Below are 15,831 nucleotides of genomic sequence, written 5' to 3'. Positions count from 1 at the left end.
ACTTGAGAGCAGGGATCCCAGTGTAGCCAGGAGGCAAATATTGAACATCAACTAATTATCAGAGACTATGAACTGTGATTGTACTATAAACATCAGACAGAACCCAGTATTTGAAACTCACTGCCAGGGACAGTGGCTAATACATAAACAAATTATGTAAACTATAATATGTATAAGAGGTCTGATGAAGCATTTTGAGAGTTTTGAGGCTGAGATATGAAAGAAATGCCTAGAGCTGGGCTCCTTTAATCAAGGTTCTATTCACTTCTCTCATATTCAGTAAAGGCAGTGGTAAGTGAAATATTAAATTTTAAAAATGTGAAATCTAACTGTGATGAGTTTGATTGCATTCCTAGCCCAGGATCTCTGTCAACAAAGGAGAAAATAAAAAAATATATAAAATATTTATCAAGATTGTCCTTAAGCACCTATTAAATAGGTGGCATTTATAAATGATATCTGCGTACTGACTTTTCAATATTTTTCCTTTTTAGTCCCCATTCCTAGAAAAAGAAAAAAAAGAAAGAAAATAAATGGAATAAAATATAGTAGAATTGAATAAGAAACAAATATGCCAAGGATGATGATACACGTATTTATATTCAGTCTACTATTGTTAACTTCAATTTCTTTGAAGCCAGTTTAAAAAAAAGAAAGACAGAAAGAAAGAAATATACATTTTCCATGAACAGATTAAGGAAAATGTACTATCACCTTTTTGTTAAAAGGTTTTTACTTTAAGTATAATATGTATAAGGAAATGTACACAAATATTGTTTGATTTCTAAGAAAATGTGCACACACATGTAAGCAGCTCAAATTACACACCCAGAGTCTCCATCAGGTACACTGCTGTCTCTCATCCCCAAGTGTAATCACCGTTCTCACTTTTACAGTACTGACAATCGTAGAACCATATAGCAAATACCCTGTGTCTACCTTCTTTCTCTCATCATTGTGTCTGTAAGGTTTATCCATTTCATGGCATGGTATTTACTTTATTTTTATTGTCATTTGGTGTTCCACTGAACATATGACTTTGTCCACAAACGTCCCTAATCTCAGATCATTATGTGGATCAATCATGGGGCAAGAGAGGCAGTGGAGTGTAACAGTGAGGAACACCCGTTCTGAAGAGTGAATCTGATCTGCCACTTACTGTCTGTGTGGCTTTGGAAAGTTAACTTTTTGTTGCTGTTAAGTTTTTTTTCTTCTTTATTTTTATTATGTTCAATTTAAAATGGGGATGGTTTGGGGGTAACTAATTGCAAAACAAACAAAAAACAAAAAAACAAAAAACCCAAAAAGTTTTGTTCTGTTTTCCTGTACAAATTCAAAGCAGTCTACCAAATATAAGCGGTCTACCAAATAAGGGCAAAGATAAGCCCCATTAATAGCTATATGTGGAAAGCAAGTGATGCATTCCATTAATTAGAACTTTATCACAAACTTAATCTGGAACTTTAAGTGAAAAGTATGCTATTAAGAACTGAAATAATTTCCTTCTTTTTAAATTCTTTAATTTGATATTGTCTCAAATTAAAATAATACAGTTTTCTAAAAAAGCATATACAGAAGTTAAAGACATTTGTAAACATGTCCTTCTGTTATCTTAGTTTTCCTTTTTAATGTTAATACAAGTGATATTGAAAATTTATCATCAGCTTTTTAAAAAGTATTAAAACATATTTAAATACTATGCCTAGTCATAACATCCTGTTTTCACCGCAGATCATCTCATCAAATCTTTCTTGTTTATCTTTATGAATCCTTAATACATTCATATATGTGCACACACATATTTATTTGTAAATATATTTCTGTCCCTTGCATTTTTTTAGTGAATTATCTGAGAGTCATGCCCCTGTTTTTTATTATGATTTTGAAATATTTACAATATTTTAATTACAAAGCAAGTATACATTCATTGGAGGAAATTTGTAGACAACACTGAAAACAGTAGGCAACAGTAGGTATCATAATTTCAATTAGGAAAAAGAGAGATTGAAAAAAAGAGAGAAGAGGAAGAGAGAGGAAGAGAACAAGTGAGAACAGGAGAGAAAGAAATAGGTAAACAAAAAGGTAAAAATGTTGTTTGAAGCAGAAATCTAAGACAGACCCCAAAATTCCTGGTCTCAGGTGTGCACACGCATCCCAGCACTCAATCAAACATTACTTAGGTCGTTCTGTGTTCTGCGAAAAGACTTTACAGATGTAACTAAATTTTTTGTTAATTTGTTACACAAAAATAGAAAACCAATACATTTGCTGTCCAGGCAGTCTTTTTTCATATTAAACACTTTAAAAAATCAAAGGATATTTAAATGAAAAGTTCAATTTTTTCTCAACCCAGATCTCTCTTCCCACACAAGGATAATTCATAGACTCTATCCACTTTATAGGTTATGCTTTAAATAAAAGATACTCCATAGAAAATATTTTACAGGTTGTTTCTTTTTAACCTATTGCTATCTCTGGGAGATAACTACATTGCAGAAATAGAAAGAAATATATCTTTTTGATATATGTTTATCATATCATTTTATATATTTTTGTGCTTTAATTAACCAGTCCTCCATTGTGAACATTATATTTGCTTTCAAACTTTATTACAAAAAAATATGCAACAATAAACTGTCTTCTCTTGCAAAAATTCAGTTGTGATTGAGGATAATTATCTTGTTATGTAGAGTTACTGGGAATTTGAAATACTTTGCTGTAAAATTTTTCATGTCCTTTGTATATTTTTCTTATTGATAGCTACTCAGGTTCTCTCCATTTTATCAGTGATTGATATTTTAAGACTAATTTATGTAAGATAATTTATCAGTAAGTATGCCCATTTTAGGCTTTCAGAAATACTGATAAATAACTTACTGCAAAATATCCACAATTTAACTTCCTTCACCATTACATGAGGATGTGTTTCCTCTCATCTACATTAATGCTAGATATATGAATTGTGAGTTTCTTCTTATTTTATTCCCAGATGGTGATTTATTTGTTACCTTTCTGAATTATCCTTTTTTTATTCTTTTTTTTTTTTTTAGGTTACTGACATGCATATGTAAGAAATTTTTGAATATCATTAGCTGATTTTCTAATGTGTTGCCATATTAAACATGAGCTTTATTAGTTCTGGTACATTTCAGTTGCTTTTCTTAAGTTTTCTATATATTTAGCATATCATTCTTAAATGATCACTTTCCATTATTTATAATTTAAAAAACTTCCTGTCTTATTTACACTGAGGATTAAATGCTAATACTAGCAGTAATAATAGACATTTTTCTTTAAAATTTTTAGTGAGAAGATTTTGTTGTCTTACCATTGTGCAATGCTTTTAGGTATACATAGTTGAAAAGGTTGAGGAACTTATTTATTTATATTTAATTTAAAATTTAGGGGTATGTGTTGAATTCCTACAAATGTTTTAGAACTTTTCCTATCTTCTTATGATTTTTAATCAAATTATAGAGTCTGATATTTTTTCATTTAATTATTGTTCACAGATTGATTTAATAAAAAGCTTTATTGATGTTGAGTGGTATTGTATGCATTTATATGCCATTGATCATAATTATTCACTCATAGATGGCTTGATTACATATGTTAAATGCATTTTAAAATTATAACCAATATTCATGAATGCAAATTCTCATCAACTGCTCTTATTTTTATTAGTTTGGAGTGTGTATTGGAGTAGCTTCATTGAATGATTTTGGTTTCTTTCATGTAGCATCTCCATGGACTAAACATTTTTTATAAAGTTCATCTCAAGAATTTCAGCACATGGTTAATTTTTTAAACAGTGTATATTCACCACATTTTGCATTTATACATTAGTATAAATGATTTATACATTAGTATTTATACATTAGTATTGAAAATTGATATTCATCTCAGAAAACGTTTGATTCACTTAATTTTTCATAAATTTTGCCATAAATTTCCAGATACATACTTGGGTGTATTTCTAAAATAGTCTTTTAGTTCACCCTAATGTGGACGTAATGTTGGTTAAATGAGAAGAGTTCCGAATTCAGGACATTATCTAGTTATCGTGCCATTTTAACAGAGCAGTAAACCTAGGATCAAATAGTCACATGGTGTACTTTTTTTTTTAAGATTTTTATTTATTTATTTGACAGAGAGAGAGGCAGCGAGAGAGGAAACACGGCAGGAGGAGTGGGAGAGGGAGAAGCAGGCTTCCAGGGGAGCAGGGAGCCCTATGCGGGGCTCGATCCCAGAATGCTGGGATCATTACCTGAGCCAAAGGCAGACGCCTAATGTCTGAGCCACCCAGGCACCCCACATGGTGTACTTTTGATATGGTTAGTCTCCTTTATTCCTAATGTTGCTTATAGACCTGGAAGAGTGATTACACAGTCAATGTACTCTCTTGATATATATTGAGGAAACGTGGGGACAGATAATGCAACATAATGAATGTTTTTGTAGTTGTGTCCTCTCTCCCCTCATCTTACTTATAAAACTAGAGGAGATTTTAGGCACTGTTGTTAGGAAGTTATGTTTTTAAAATATACCTTTGTTTTAATTATTCAGATACTAAAATATAGTTCAATAAAGTAATTTGATTTAATTTTAAAATTTGAATTAAAATTTAATATCAAATAATCAAATCCAGTAATTAAACTTATACATTAGTGTTTAAAAATATTCTACTTACCATAATGCCCTCAAGGTCCATCCATGTAAGTCAGACTGAGAAAGACAAATACCATATGATTCCACTCATAAATAGAATAAAATAAAAAATAAAAAAATAAACAAACAGAAAGTGGGATCAGACCTATAAATATAGAGAACAAACTGATGGTTGCCAGAGGGCAGGGGAATGGAAAGATGGGAAAAATGGGTGAAGGGGAGAGGGAGATACAGTCCTCCAGTTATGGGATGAATAAGTCTTGGGAATAAAGAGAGCATAAGGAATGCAGTCAATGATACTGTAATAGTGATGTAACAAGACAATTGGTAGCTATGCTCGTGGTGAACATAGAATAATGTATAAACTTGTCAAGTCAGTAAGTTGTATACATGAAACTAACATAGCATTGTGTGTCAACTACACTTAAATAAAATAATAAAAAATAAAATTAAAATAATATTCTATTTGTACATTCGTCACTTATCTTCTAATGTTTCTAATAAAGCAGAAGGATTTTAAGGGTCCATTTAGTTAATACACATGGTTCCACTGCTCTACCAAAAAAGGGGCAATGAATGCAAAGGGAGATTACAGTGTGAACTTTTTCAGAATTCAGGAATCAAACCCCATATCCTTATTCCCAGAGCTTGATTCTACTATCTGCCCAGATATACTATGAAATCATATCAGTGCTTTATCTCTGACCTCAAAAAATGTTAAATAAGGTTGATGGGTAGACATATTCATTTTTTGTTATCACACATGTTTTAAGGCAGATAAAAAATTTAAATAGCTTACCAATGGAATTTAAAAATTTTTTATAATGTTTTGACAAAAGTGGCATGTAACAGTAGTTTTCTATTATTTTGTCATTCCTTCCTAAGTCCAATGGCCCAGATGACAGGAAGAACTCTAAGAAATGATTCTGCTTGGCTGAGATGTATAAGGGTAGAACCGCATGCCCTTCATTATTTGTATGTACAACTGATATTTTCCTCCTTCCAATGCTTTTTGATTCCCTTTAACTTAAAATCATTGCCTCTTCCTTTGAAGAAAAGCATCCATCCTTGTCCTTAGGAAAAAAAAGTGTTACACTGCACTTTATTTTTCTTTTCAAGTGATGCTAGGTGAGTATGATTTGAAGGGTAATTTTGCTGGATATGTGATTCTGGCTGACACTCCTTTTTTTTCTTTTAACATTTAAAGATTTTACTCTACTCCCTTTTTGCTTGCATGGTTTCTGATGAGAGGTCCACTGTCATTCTTGTTCCTCTCCAGTTTTGTCCCTTCCCTCTGTTCTTCAAGATTTTTCTCTTTGACTTCCTTTCATTTCTGCAGGTTGATTATGATATGCCTAGATGTGTGTGTGTGTGTGTGTGTGTGTGTGTGTGTGTGCACGTATTTATATTTTGTATTCATCTTTCTTGGTGTTCTCTGAGCTTCCTGGTTGTGTGATTTAATGTCTGATATTAATTTTGGAAGTTCTGTCATTGCTTCAAATATTTCTTCTGTCCTATTTTCACTTTCTTCTCATTTTGGAATTACAATTATGGCTATAAACCTTTGATTTTGTTCTTCGATACTTGGATGTCCTAATGTGTTTTGACTTATTTTTCATTATTTTTTGTTCTTTATTTTTAGTTTGGTAAATTTACATGGACCTGTCTTCAAGCTCACTAGTTCTTTCCTCAGTTATTTTACAGTCTATTAATGAGCTCATTAAGGGCATTCTTTGTTTCTGTTTCAGTGGTTTTTAATTTTTTTTTATTTCAGGATTTCCTTTTGATTTTTTTCTTATAGTTCCCAAATCTCTGCTGATGTCATCCATTCAGTATTGCATAGTGTCTATTTTTTTCATTAGATCATTTAATGTGTTAAGCATAATTATTTTAAATTTCTTGTCAGAAAAATCCAACATCTGTGTCATTTCCAAGTCTGGTTTTGATGACTGCTTTTTTTATGCAGCCAAGAAATCTAAGATTTTTAAATTTTAAAAATTAATTTGCCTTTTGGAATGAATATCTTGTATTTTTTTTTTTTTTTTGAAAGCCATCATACTGTAGCAGGTAATAAGAGCTGAAGTAGCTAAGTCCCTAGTTCAAGGACTTAACATTAATCTGGCTAGGTGTGTGCTTTATTTAATGTTTGTTGTAGCCGTAAGTAACAGAGGATTTAAATTCCTCCAGTACTCTTGCTTTCATTTTCAATCTTGGCTTGAGTTTTCCCTTTGTATTTCTCCTGAGAAGTCTTTGTTTTACAGGTATTTCTCCAATTAACTATAATTGAAGATTTCTGTTACAAGGTTTAGGGGAAGGGAACTGTTCTATAATCCTTGGATTAAATTCTTTTAGCTCTTTTTGTGGAACTATTGTTTTGGGGGTAGCCTTTGTAAGTGTTTCTTATCACTTTTCTAGGGTACAGATTTTTATTCTATTGTTCCTACTTATACCCTGGTCACAGAATTCCCAATTATGTCCTTAAAGCCTCTCCTCTGTTGGCTATGAATTTTTTTGTTGTTGTTTTGTTTTTTGTTTTGTTTTGTTTTCCTCCTTAGGCGAGATAGAAAAGCTCAGGAGTGTTGAAATCAGGAGGAATTTCTTCAGCCATTGGGATAAGTTTTCAGTATTGTTTTCTGGTAAAGTCATTCCTCCTAGAGAGTAGATACATATTAATGAGAAGGATCTTGAGGATTTCATAATGACCACTTTCCCCCTTTTCTATTGGGACCCTTCTAAAATCTTCACCATGAGAACCTGGTGGGGTTCCCAGAGGGAAGCCACACAAAGTGATGGCCCAACGCCATCATTGCAGCTAAATATGAGTTGATTTTTTTTTTTTTGCTATTTATTTTTTTAATCTTATTTTGGATCACGATTAATTTTGTACTCTCAATTGTCACAATCTAGTTTTATTTCTCATTAAGAATACATTTTACTCTCTAACTAGTTGAATGGAATACAATCCCTAACAATAATATATAGTTGGCCCTAAATTTCTGTATGCTTAGTGTATAACATTTAGTGCATCAGAAAAAATAAATAAAACATCTGAAATCAGAAAATTTGGTTATTAAATTCATTTTGCTCCGAGTCCCAGCAATATTTTGTGAACTCATTACTTAAAATTTGTGATCTTATATTTTTATTTGTATTACTGAGTTGCTGGGATTTAACTGTATAAAAGACATAAAACACTCTGCAAGAAATGAAATGAAAACATCCAAATTCAAAAAGAGCCATACAACTTTTAGCATGCTAGTTATTGTATTTTACATAATTATATATTTTAAGGTTTTTTCCCCCCAGATCACTCTTCTGGAATTTTATAGTAGTGTGACAGAAAATATTTACACAAGTAGTTCATATCATTTATCTCACAATTTGCTTCTGCTTCTTAGATGAGAAAGAAAATTTTAAAAAAGATTTTGAATCTAATATTTAAAAAAAGAGAAGAAACAAATTACCAATATTAAGAATGAAACAGGAAATATCACTACTTATCTGCAAAACACTAAAAGAAAAAAATGGTTACTCAGACAACCCTATGACAGAATTTTTAAAACTTAGATGAAATGTCTCAATTCATAGAAAGAAAGAGACTACCAATACTGACCCAAGAAGTAGATAACATGAATAATCCTGAATTGGAAGTTAAAAATCTTTCTAAAATGGTAATTTACCAAATATGAAGGTTACCAAAATAGAAATTTCCAGGCCCAGATAATTTCACATGCATTTCTTATGGCATATTTAAGGAAGAAAGGATAACCTTTATATCAATGTCTTCCAAAAATAGAGATGGGAGGGTACTTTAAGGGTATTATAAGCCTTTCATGAAGCCATCATTACATTTATACCAAAACGAGACAAAAAAAAACATTACAAGAAAAATAATATACACAAAAATATACATCTTGAACCTGGACACAAAATGCCTCAAATTAGCAAAATGAATGAAAAAATATGAGAAAAAAAATATATGATGATTAATTGAGTTTTATCCTAGGAATTCAACAATAGTTCAACATTGGAAAATTGATCAATGACCTATAACATAATAAAGACATATAAAGGGGTGCCTGGGTGACTCAGTCAGTTAAGCATCTGCCTTCTGCTCAGGTCATGATCCCAGGGTCCTGGGATCAAGCCCCACATGGGGCTCCCAGCTGAGCAGGGAGTCTGTTTCTCTCTCCCTCTGCCCCTCTTTCCTGTTTGTGCTCTCTCTCTCTCTCAAATAAATAAATAAAATCTTTAGAAAAAAAGAAGACATATATGAAAAATCACATAACCATTTTTTAATCTAAAACTGTTTTTTTTTTAACTGAGACAAAAAGATGTGGTCAGTATTTCCAGTTGCTGATAAGTAATTAAATTGAAGTGTAGCATATGGAAGAACATGGAGAGACTTGTGGGTTTTTTTATTTTGTTTTGTTTTTTGTTTTCCATATTAACAGAGGTATGTTTTCTCTGAACCACCTCCAACTTCCCAGTGTCTGGTTTAGTTTCAATGTTAAAAGAAATATTCGGAGTACAATATATAAATCATTCAAATCAGTAGATTCATGATTGCCTTGTTCAATAGTTAAATTTGCTTTATGCTTTTTGTTTGAATTAGAGAAATAGGGTCAGTGATTTTACTTTAGAATGTATAGGTTAGAATAGAAGTAGAATTTAGTGGCATATATACCATTACCTTTACATATTTAAAGACATACATTTAAAAAAAGAGTTAAACATGTTCCAATGGTCCAAAAGTTATGTTAAGACAAAAAAGAAGACAATAATATGAAATGTTTCAGTTGAAATGAGTAAAATTAATCAAAATGGTATAACTGGGGAAGGAGCAGTGTTGGGAAGGACTGAGTAACAGATAGTTGAAATACAAGTTTGGATAACTGTGTTAGGGTGTTGCAGCAGACATTCAAACAAGCATCAAAAAGTGGTTGATCTAAGTATCATAATTGCCTTTTAGACTTCATTCAACAGAGATTCAGAAAGTGCTAATATTCAACTTTGCATTATATGTTAACATGTATAACTTTGCACTATGTAGTAACTTTCATTATGTATGTAACATGCAATCATTTTAATAGATTCAGAAAACACATTTAACAAAATTCAACACCCATTCATAAAAATAAATTAACAAAGTAGGAATAGAGGAGACTTTCATAAACAAATTATAATGCAGGAAACTTCTATAGAACTAATAAAACCTAATACTTACTGGTTAAAGAACACTGCTTTCCCTGAGATTAGGAATAAGTCAATGATGTCCTCAAACCACTTTTATTCATCATTGTCTTTGAGTACCTACCCAGTACCATACTGTAAGAAAAAGAATTAAAAACCATAAAGCTACACACATATTCTATTAGCTAAATGCCCCAAACTGACAACACCCAATGCTGGTAAGGATATGGAGCAATGTGAGTTTTCATTCACTGCTAGAGGAGGTGAAATATGGTACACCCACTTTGGAAGATAGATAGGCACTTTCTTACAAAGTGAAACCATGCAGTCTTAACAAAACTCTTAACATAAAGTCCAGTAATTACACTCCTTGGTATTTACCTAAATGTGTTGAAAACTTATATCCACACACACACAAAAAAATGAATGTTTATAGCAGCTTTATTCATAATTGCCAGTACTTGGAAGAAAGTGAGATATCCTTCAATAGTTGTATCAATAAACTCTGCTGCAGCCATACAATGGAATATTATTTAGTGATAAAAAGTAAGTTACAAATCAAGAAAGACATGGAAGAACTTTAAGTTGCATATTTCTAAGTGAAATAAGCTAATTTGAAAAGGCTAAACACTCTATGATTCCAACTATATGACATCCTGAAAAGGTCAAAACTATAAACACAGCAAAAAGATCAGTGGCTGGCAGTGGTTCAAACAGAAGGGGAGAGGAATGAATAGACAGAGCACATGGATTTTTAAGGCAATGAAGTTATTATTTTATATAATACTGTAATGGCAGATACATGTCACTATACATTTGTAAAAACACAGAATGTAAACAACATAAAAAGTAAACCCAAATGCAAACTACAGATCTTGTTTGATAATAATGTATCAATATTGCCTCATCAAATGTAATGAATACATCACACTAATACCAGATATTAATAATAAGGGGAACTGAGGGTGCAGGAGGAAAGGTTTGTATAGGAACTCTGTAATTTCCACTCACTTTTTCTGTAAAACTAAAATTGCTCAAAAAAAGTTTATTAACTTAAAAAATAAATATTTTAGTAAAAGAAATACACCTATCTATGTTAACAGATGACATGATTTGACATGCAGAAAATTCCAAAAGATGTATAAAAAGGCATCTAAAACTAACAAGGGAGTTTAGCAATATCACATGATACAAAATCAATAATAGTCAATTGCATTTTTATTTAAGAGCAATCGGGGCGCCTGGGTGGCACAGCAGTTAAGTGCCTGCCTCCGGCTCAGGGCGTGATCCCGGCGTTACGGGATCGAGCCCCACATCAGGCTCCTCCGCTATGAGCCTGCTTCTTCCTCTCCCACTCCCCCTGCTTGTGTTCCCTCTCTCACTGCCTGTCTCTCTGTCAAATAAATAAATAAAATCTTAAAAAAAAAATAACTTAAAAAAAAAAGAGCAATGAACAACTTAAGTTTGAAATTAAATATATATATATCCTTTACAATAGCACCGAAAGAAAAGGATTCATTTTCGTATGTATCTATCAGAATATGTAGAGGATCTGTATGAAGAAAACTAAAAATTGCTGATAACAGAAATAAAAGATCTCAATAAATGGTATGATATGCAGCGTTTATGTTTGAAGTCTACATTTTTCCCAGTTAGATCTACAGATGCAAAACAATCCCATTCAGAATCACAGCAAGCATTTTGCAGACATTAAGAAGCTGACTCTGAAATTTATAAAGAAAGGCAAAGGAACTAAAAGAGCCAAAAAAATTCTGGAAAATAATTCTGATGAAGAAGAACAAAGTGGGACTAACTCTACCTGATTTTTAGTATTCTTATAAAGCCAAAATAAATGCTACATACAGTGTGGCTTTGATGAAGGTAAAGAGAAAAAGGTCAATGGAATAATACACAAAGCTCAGAAAAATACAAACATGAATGAATTCAATTTTTTCTTACAAAGGTGAAAAAAATATACTTCAAGAAATAGTGCTGGAAAAATTAGATATATATATTCAAAGAATGACTATAGATATATAACCAAACATTATATAAAATTTAACTTAAAATAGATTATCTATGTAAATGTTAAATATGAAATCATAACACTTCTAGAAGAGCAAAAATCTTTATAGACACTTCAGAGAAGAAGATAAAAGGATAGAAAAAATAAGCATATGAAAAGATGTTCAATACCATTAATCAGGCAAATGCAAATTAAAACCACAATGATGAACTACTATACATCTATTAGAATTGTTAAAATATATATATATTTTAAAATCTGAAAATACCAAATGCTAGCGAAGAGTCAGAATAACAGGAAATCTTATTCATTGCTGATAGGGATGCAAAATAGTACAGATACTTTGTAAAACAGCCTTGGAGATTTTTTTTCTTTTTGTAAAAATCAAGCATATGTTTACCATAAGATCCAGCAACTTCAGTCCCAGGAATTCACCCAAATGAATCAAAAACACCCAAAGACCTGTTCAAGAATGTTTATAGCAGCTTTATTCATAATTGCCCCAAACTGGAATTAACATAGTGCTCTTCAACAGGTGAATGAAAAACAGATTCTGGTTCATCCATACAACAGAATACAACTGAACAACAGTAACAAGGAATAAACTACTGACTCTCACAACCAAATGGATGAATCTTGAATGCATGTTGCTAAGTGAAATGAGCCCCCTTTATATGATATTCTTGAACTGACAAACTATATGGATAAAAACAAGTCAGTTAGTTACCAGTAGCTGGGGGAAGGATGTGGGGGTTACTACAAAAGGCCAGACAAGGGAATTAGGGTGACAGGATAATTCTGTGTAGCACTGTGACAATGAATACATGATTCTCTGTATTTGATCAGTACACTATAAACAAGGAACTTTAGTGATTACAAACAAAACAAAACAAAACAAAAAACAAAAACCCCAAGCAGAATTTTGTCAAACATCAGTGTGTAATGCAACTGTTATGAATGAGTCTAACTCTATTTCAAATGTGACTTCAGCCACACTGAAGGGATTGAGAAAGGAAGGAGCTCACCAATGTATATTTGGAAAACCGTGTTTCGGCTGAGTCTGTAAGGCTAAAGATAAAATATTACACACATCACTGTACCTTAGTGGATATATATTTTTCCTTACACAGATAAGGTTATTAACTGTGTAACTCCTTCAAAAATATATAGTAGAGTGAACAATGAATAAATATGTTGTAGCTAACTGGAGCTTGGTTTCTCACTATCAGAGAAAGAAGTAACAAATTACAAATTACAAGACATGGAGGCCTGAACTCTGTGATCCTGTTTTAGATATCAAAACAAATGTATATATATATATATACATGTCATACATAGATGTATATGTATGTCATATATGTGTGCATTTACTGTGTATGTGCATATGAATACATATAACTGTCCTCTGAGAGTACCCAAAAACAGTGACACCTTGGAACAAGGAATATATCCATGACCAAATCTCATTTATACATATAATTATTCAAAGAAAAAGGAATGAGCTCTCATTGGTAAAATGGCTAATTCTAGAGCTAAGGCTGGGATGGATGAGTATAGAGCATCTTGTGGTATCAGAAAATAAAGAAGAGCTAAAAACAGAAACAATGGAGCATGCCAAATGAACACAGGAGCCAATCTGAAAGTGCTTTTGGTGACCAAAATTAGAACAATTTATAAAACAAGTAGTGATATATTGGTTTATAAAACAAAGAATAAAAGAAATGTCCATGAGTCCAGAAAATATAAATAATTCAATAAAAAAATGACAAAGAAGAAACAAATCATCTTTATAGAAGACTTTCAAATAGCAAATGTAGTAGCAATGAAAGAAATACAAGGAAAATCACCATTACAACATCAGAGCAATAGAGGATTGAAAATTGTTATTTTTTTTGAAGTACAGTTTTACATAGCATGAAATATTAGGCATAACTAATAATAATATACAAGAACTCTACATTGAAACTATCATTGATGAAAAGGAGAACATATATAACAGAGAGATGTACCATTTTCATAGATTGGACAATTTAATACTATGGAGAAGTTAACTTTTCTAAGTTGATCTGCCAATTAAATGCAAGCAGAAGCATAATTATAAAAGCTAACATTGCAAAGAACAAAACTTTCAGAAATACATTGTTGGTTTGAAGTGTGCCAGGACAGGTACATTTATTTTTTGATGTAGATTTGTAATTTGGTGTAACAGATACTAGATATCTATTTGGCAAATCCTGAAAAATAAATAAATATTACCTTTGATTGAATAGATACACATCTAAAAGATCATGCCTCTGATATACTTAGTACATGTGTGTACACAACAGATTTGTAATGCTTTCTGTTGCAGTCTTAAAGGTAGAAAAAAGTCTAAGAATAACCAAAATGTCTATCAGTAGAGAAATGATTAAATTATTAAGGTATACACATGCAATTGAGCATAATATAGTCATTAAATTCATGGGGTAGTATTATATGACTTGATATGCATGTTTAGCCAGATATAGTAGTAAATAAAAAAGGAAGTGAGAAAGAGTTTATTTCAATCAGCATTTATGTTAAAAGAAAGGATAGGGGCACCTGGGTGGCTCAGTCAGTTAAGCATCCAACTCTTGATTTGGGCTCAGGTCATGATTCCAGGATCCTGGGATCAAGCCTTGTGTTGGGCTCCCTCTCAGTGCAGAGCCTGCTTGGGATCTCTCTCCTTCTCCCCCTACTTATGTTCTCTCTCTCTCAATAAATAAATAAGTAAATATAAATCTTTAAAAAAATGAAAGGATAAACTGGGCATAAAGTTTTTGTAAATTATTTTAGGATACTATTTATATTTATATTATGTATATATGTTAATATATATGTATATTAATATGCTTAGTAGTATGTTTAAGTGTATCTTGATCAAAATGGTAAGCAATTAATTATTATTGGTTATAAGTTATCTCCCATTGTGTGTGTTTATGTCAGAGATTTGCATACCATCTCAGTTCAGCATGGACTGGGAACATGAAATTTGGCCAATTTGTCTCTGGAAATAAAATTACAGATTCAGTGAAAATAGAGGCTGAAGAGTATAGAAATAGGGAATTTCTTAAAAAGGGTTTTCTTCCTCTATCTATGGTACCAAATGAATAGATCAATATTTTCTACATCCATCTCACCCCCCACCAGTTGGCTTTCATATCAATGGGAAGCATATTTCCATCTTCAGTCTCCTCATAAAATTAGCATTCTCTATTATGTACACATAACTCATGTTTATGAGTGTCAGTGGCCTGAAATTTAAGTGGAATATAGAATAACAGTTCCTAGTAATATTCTTTTTTTTTTCTTCTTTTTTTTTTTTTTCTTTTTTTTTCCTAGTAATATTCTTGAACTTCAGTTCCACTAATTGAGGAACATCGGTTTTAGAATATAGATGTAAATTCTCTGGTCTCCATGTTATCACCCAAATTACAACATTTCTTTTTTTTTCCCCTCTCAATCCCTCATTTTTTTTAAATTAATATAATCATGGAGTGTAGAGCTTGGGATCATGTTTATTTGCTATAGAAGTAAGGAAAAGTATGGGGAAAATATGCAGCGATCATTAGTCATTCTGATAATTTTTGAGCTTTCAGTTTTTGATTCTTTCATAGTCCTGCAGGCACTTTGTGTTATCAGCATCATAGTTTGCCTTGCATCCAACTGTAATTTATTTCTCTGAAAGCCCCACATTCACTTATAATTTATGATACTAGTCCACTGAAATCCCCTGAAATCACTATTCTACCATCTTAAATACCAAATTCTCTATGTATTCATATCTTAATAATTTTCTAAGTAACAAGAATTGTACTCTTTTATTCATTAAACTTATCTTAGGATCCAACATCTTTATGGCACAGTGCTAGATGCTGGACTATTGCTAAAACACACACACACACACATACACACACGTGCACAAT

Source organism: Ursus americanus, chromosome 27 (assembly GCF_024610735.1).
Source record: "Ursus americanus isolate L20-20 chromosome 27, mUrsAme1.1.p, whole genome shotgun sequence".
Classification (NCBI taxonomy): Eukaryota; Metazoa; Chordata; class Mammalia; order Carnivora; family Ursidae; genus Ursus; species Ursus americanus.
The sequence above is the reverse complement of the archived record's forward strand: the minus strand, read 5'-3'. Positions refer to the sequence as shown.